Source organism: Schistocerca piceifrons, chromosome 10 (assembly GCF_021461385.2).
Source record: "Schistocerca piceifrons isolate TAMUIC-IGC-003096 chromosome 10, iqSchPice1.1, whole genome shotgun sequence".
NCBI classification, from domain to species: domain Eukaryota; kingdom Metazoa; phylum Arthropoda; class Insecta; order Orthoptera; family Acrididae; genus Schistocerca; species Schistocerca piceifrons.
Window position 1 is genome coordinate 51,617,693 of NC_060147.1, and position 6,407 is coordinate 51,624,099.

General features: G+C 50.4%; 1 pseudogene; it reads left to right on the forward strand.

The window, feature by feature from the left end:
- Positions 1 to 771: 771 nt before the first annotated feature.
- LOC124719244 lies at positions 772 to 889 on the forward strand (annotated as a pseudogene).
- The last annotated feature ends 5,518 nt before the right edge of the window (positions 890 to 6,407 follow it).

Consider the following 6,407-nt stretch of genomic DNA (forward strand, 5'->3'; position numbering starts at 1 on the left):
GATGGACTGATCGCATGATATTAATATGGCCCGCCATACGGCCATTGACCAACACTCGCGATGTGGCATCTCAGGTAAGCCGTAAGACGACGTGTGTAAATGTTTGCGGCAGGCCATCTGCCGGATTACATTTTCTAGAAAGTCATGTCTCTATCAAACGCATGATCGCTGTCACTAAAGCACCGTGACTGAGTCAGGTTGCAGCCAGAGCTATGAAGTCACGGTAATCGCTAAGCGCTGTCTCAATGTTACTCTCAACACCAAAGTGCGTTTGATCCACAGAGGTGGTCTGAGGGACGACGCGCCGAAGGCGAGCGGCAAGAATCCGGGTAAAGATCCCGAAAAGTCGCAATTTAACATGGTCAGCAGCTGATAATGTCCCCGACGTCCCGATGGTTTGGGGACCGGGCCGAGTTTCATCAGTTCTTCATACATTGCAGTCCAGCCTGAAGCCATGATGTCTTGGAATGTGCAGTAAAACTTCAGCGGAAAGTCGTCAGGACCTGGGACTTCGTTTGCCTCGCTCATATACGAGGATCAGCGACGTCATCAGCGACCCCCTCATCAGGGGTCCCTGTCAACGAATGCCTCTGGTATTCTGGTCCTCTGCAATATCATTCTGGGCGATCACCTGGCATGGCGAGACTGCTGCTTCTCTCGTATAATATGATGCGTGGACAAAGGTTCTCGCAGTACCCAATCATGACATCTTGCCCATACTGTTGTGCCCTCAAGGCGGTGGTGCCTAAGCGAAATTATCTTCCCCAAATGGGGAACGGCCTTGCCGCAGTGGCTACACCGGTTCCCGCGAGATCACCGAAGTTAAGCGCTGTCGGGCGTGGTCAGCACTTGGATGGGTGACCATCCAAGCCGCCACGCGCTGTTGCCATTTTTCGACGTGCGCTCGGCCTCGAGATGCCAATTGAGGAGCTACTCGACCGAACAGTAGCGGCGTCGGTCAAGAATACCATCATAATGACCGGGAGAGCGGTGTGCTGACCCCACGCCCCTCGTATCCGCATCCATGAGGATGACACGGTGGTCGGATGATCTCGATTGGCCACTTGTGGCCTGTAGATGGAGTGTTTTAATCTGTTAAAGTCTAACCAGTAGTTGAACAAAGGAGGCATGACCTGATAGTTCGTGGCGAATTGTGAAATACACTCCTGGAAATTGAAATAAGAACACCGTGAATTCATTGTCCCAGGAAGGGGAAACTTTATTGACACATTCCTGGGGTCAGATACATCACATGATCACACTGACAGAACCACAGGCACATAGACACAGGCAACAGAGCATGCACAATGTCGGCACTAGTACAGTGTATATCCACCTTTCGCAGCAACGCAGGCTGCTATTCTCCCGTGGAGACGATCGTAGAGATGCTGGATGTAGTGCTGTGGAACGGCTTGCCATGCCATTTCCACCTGGCGCCTCAGTTGGACCAGCGTTCGTGCTGGACGTGCAGACCGCGTGAGACGACGCTTCATCCAGTCCCAAACATGCTCAATGGGGGACAGATCCGGAGATCTTGCTGGCCAGGGTAGTTGACTTACACCTTCTAGAGCACGTTGGGTGGCACGGGATACATGCGGACGTGCATTGTCCTGTTGGAACAGCAAGTTCCCTTGCCGGTCTAGGAATGGTAGAACGATGGGTTCGATGACGGTTTGGATGTACCGTGCACTATTCAGTGTCCCCTCGACGATCACCAGTGGTGTACGGCCAGTGTAGGAGATCGCTCCCCACACCATGATGCCGGGTGTTGGCCCTATGTGCCTCGGTCGTATGCAGTCCTGATTGTGGCGCTCACCTGCACGGCGCCAAACACGCATACGACCATCATTGGCACCAAGGCAGAAGCGACTCTCATCGCTGAAGACGACACGTCTCCATTCGTCCCTCCATTCACGCCTGTCGCGACACCACTGGAGGCGGGCTGCACGATGTTGGGGCGTGAGCGGAAGACGGCCTAACGGTGTGCGGGACCGTATCCCAGCTTCATGGAGACGGTTGCGAATGGTCCTCGCCGATACCCCAGGAGCAACAGTGTCCCTAATTTACTGGGAAGTGGCGGTGCGGTCCCCTACGGCACTGCGTAGGATCCTACGGTCTTGGCGTGCATCCGTGCGTCGCTGCGGTCCGGTCCCAGGTCGACGGGCACGTGCACCTCTTGCCGACCACTGGCGACAACATCGATGTACTGTGGAGACCTCACGCCCCACGTGTTGAGCAATTCGGCGGTACGTCCACCCGGCCTCCCGCATGCCCACTATATGCCCTCGCTCAAAGTCCGTCAACTGCACATACGGTTCACGTCCACGCTGTCGCGGCATGCTACCAGTGTTAAAGACTGCGATGGAGCTCCGTGTGCCACGGCAAACTGGCTGACACTGACGGCGGCGGTGCACAAATGCTGCGCAGCTAGCGCCATTCGACGGCCAACACCGCGGTTCCTGGTGTGTCCGCTGTGCCGTGCGTGTGATCATTGCTTGTACAGCCCTCTCGCAGTGTCCGGAGCAAGTATGGTGGGTCTGACACACCGGTGTCAATGTGTTCTTTTTTCCATTTCCAGGAGTGTAGTATTCCACAATATGTCGTTGGCACACCATTCTGTCACGACCATAATTCATCTCAAATGACTTAAACCAGGCTTGGTGGAATTGAGCCACCACCAATTGTTGAAGGATACGCTGGAAGGCGTCTCACACAATTGTTCCACGTCGTCTACGAGACGCTCCTATCAATTATGGAAGGTGCCACTTCTCACTTTCAGCTTGACGAACCGCGTGGCCGCTACGGTCGCAGGTTCGAATCCTGCCTCAGGCATGGATGTGTGTGATGTCCTTAGGTTAGTTAAGTTTAAGTAGTTCTAAGTTCTGGGGGACTGATGACTTCAGATGTTAAGTCCCATAGTGCTCAGAGCCATTTCAACCATCAGCTTGAGGCAGAAAACAGTGGAGAGCATAGTGAACACGACTTGCGCCAGTGTCGAGACATTTAGAAAGCGATGTCAAGTTGCTTTTTATGGGTTTTTGGCCCCAGGACAATTAAAAACCTATGTTACCAAGCCTCAGTCGTACGTCCTTGCCGTGGTGGATAGGCTTACACCGGTATTACACTATCAAATTACTTTGTCCAATATCTTTGTCCAAAATCTTTGTCAAAGAAATTTGATGGTAAAATAGGGAACTTTTTTGACAAATGTCAAATATTTGATCAAATCTAGGGCCTCGCTGTAGATTTAATCAAAGGAGTCAAAATGGTTCAAATGGCTCTGAGCACTATGGGACTCAACTGCTGAGGTCATTAGTCCCCTAGAACTTAGAACTAGTTAAACCTAACTAACCTAAGGACATCACAAACATCCATGCCCGAGGCAGGATTCGAACCTGCGACCGTAGCGGTCTTGCGGTTTCAGACTGCAGCGCCTTTAACCGCACGGCCATTTCGGCCGGCAAAGGAGTCGCTTGTCTTCTGTTCACTGCAGTGTGACATGTTACCACGTGGAGCACTAGCATCGCTGCAGCGTTCTGTCTTCTGTAGTGTTTTTATAAACATTACCGATAAATACAACTGATGTGTACCGACAACTACAAAATTAATAGAGATGTATGAAGCTGATGAGGCGCTTTACAACGTGAGGCACCCTGAATACAAAAATAGATTAAGAAGATTGGAGACCTAACCTAACCTCTCTCTCTCTCTCCCCTGTAGCAAGGAATCGGAGTGTTACAGTGAGCCTGTCTTCTGCAGATATTGCAGTTCTTAAGTGAGTAGTGTGCTTTGTGATATGAGGATACACTTCACTGAGCACATACTGAAATGTATGCTCATCCATTCTTAAGTAATTGATGTACGACTTGACGTCCTCCACTAGAAGCTCACGTAACACGTTTTGTTGAATACTTTTATCGTGCCGTCGTAAAACACACGGCTTCACCCAGGTGCAAAAAAAAGAAAAAGACTTAACTGCTAAGGTCATCATCCCTAAGCTTACACACTACTTAACCTAAATTATCCTAAGGACAAACACACACACCCATACCCGAGGGAGGACTCGAACCTCCACCGGGACCAGGCACACAGTCCATGACTGCAGCGCCTGAGACCGCTCGGCTAATCCCGCGCGGCCCACCCAGGTACGTCTCCTTCCCCCCTCCCCCCACCCCTCCCGCTTCTCTTCCGCATGTGCACACAGTACAATTGTGGTACATGCAGCTGCTGTTGACAACAAGTTGTTGTTGTCAGCCATATTGAATTTTGACGAAAAATATTATGACAGTGTAATACCCCTTTTTAGCGCCACGTCAAAGATCAAAAAATGGCTCTGAGAACTATGGGACTTATATTCTGAGGTCATCAGTTCCCTAGAACTTCGAACTACTTAAACGTAACTAACCTAAGGACATCACACACATCCATGGCCGAGGCAGGATTCGAACCTGCGACCGTAGCGGTCGCGCGGTTCCAGACTGTAGCGCCTAGAACCGCTCGACCACTCCGGCCGGCCGTCAAAGGTCTTTGTGAAATATATTTGACAAATATTTGATCACATCTTTGATCAAATGTTGGACAAAGAAATTTGTTAGTGTGATACCGGCCTTAACTAGCTAACAGTGCCACAATTGTTGACTCCGAACTTGTACAGTCATGCATACTGAACGGTACGGATGGAGTAGTATGCAACTCAAACCACAGCCGTCGTATTGCGCTTTATTTGTGATTTATAGCCGACCCTGTGTACATTAAGAGGATTACACCGCCATCTGTTGGTAACATTTTAGTTAATATTTCATGACATTTCCCCTTGTATCAGTAATATGCCGTTCAGATGTGACGTGATTCTGAGGAACGGTTCTCTTTTTACAGCGTTTTGAAACTGGGACTTAAATTATGTACACCCTGATCATCTGATTAGAAAACGAAGAGTGAAATGAATATCTGGCTGTTTATTTCAGAATACTTGCAGTATTCGCTGTTACAGACTTTTAGCTGTTTGAGAAGAGGAGTGGAGGGCACGTGCTCACTACGCCCATTCCGTTTGCGGTTGACGCGTGACGCAGCTGCGTCGCGCTGGCGCGCCTGCACACGACGCAGCAGCCAATCAGAGCGGCGTGACGTAGCGCGGCGTGACGTGGCGCAGAGCGGAGGGTGCGCGCATGCGCAGTGCAGCGGCGTCCGCCCGCCAACACGCAGGCGGTATCGACTATCGACGCGGCGCGGCCCCTCCCTGCGCCCTCGCCGTGACTTTGACCCTGACCTTGGCCGTGGGCGCGTCTCCGCTCGCCTATAAATACCCAGCAGTTCCGGGCGCGCTCACATTCAGTGGCAGTCAAAGACAACGCCCCAACGAAAATCAAGCCACACACCGAAAGAATCCCACAAAGGATACTAAATACCATCAAAGACAAGAGGCAGATGTACAAATTATTCAAGAGAACAGGCTGTAGCCAATACAAACAAGAATGGAATCAACTGAACGCCCTAATCAAACGTCAGCTCCAAGAATACAGATCGGAAAGATGGACAGAAGCTTGCCGACACCTCACTTACACACAAGGCACAAAGTTCTGGCAAACTTTCAAACGGATTGGCGGCCTTACACACACGGCCGAGCCCCCTCTACTTTACAAAGACACCATCACCACAAACGACAAGGAAAAGGCAGATATTTTCAAATCAGTCCTAGAAGAGACATATCAGCACCCAACAAACGCATACTTCGACGCAGACCACGAGGAACACGTAAACAAAAACATAGCCGCAACGCTCATGACACCAAAAGTCCCAACAGAAGAAGAGGCCAAACTTACGAATGTCATCACACCAAAAGAGATAGAACAATCCTTACAAAAAGGTCCCAACAACGCATCTACATCTACATCCATACTCCGCAAGCCACCAGACGGTGTGTGGCGAAGGGTACCTTGAGTCCTCTATCGGTTCTCTCCTCTATTCCAGTCTAGTATTGTTCGTGGAAAGAAGGATTGGCGGTATGCCTCTGTGTGGGCTCTAATCTGATTTTATCCTCATGGTCTCTTCGCGAGATATACGCAGGAGGGAGGAATATACTGCTTGACTCCTCGGCGAAGGTATGTTCTCGAAACTTCAACAAAAGCCCGTACCGAGCTACTGAGCGTCTCTCCTGCAGAGTCTTCCACTGCAGTTTATCTATCCTCCGTAACGCTTTCGCTATTACTAAATGATCCTGTAACGAAGCACGCTGCTCTCCGTTGGATCTTCTCTATCTCTTCTATCAACCCTATCTGGTACGGTTCCCACACTGCTGAGCAGTATTCAAGCAGTGGGCGAACAAGCGTACTGTAACCTACTTCCTTTGTTTACGTATTGCATGTCCTTAGGATTCTTCCAATCAATCTCAGTCTGGCATCTGCTTTACC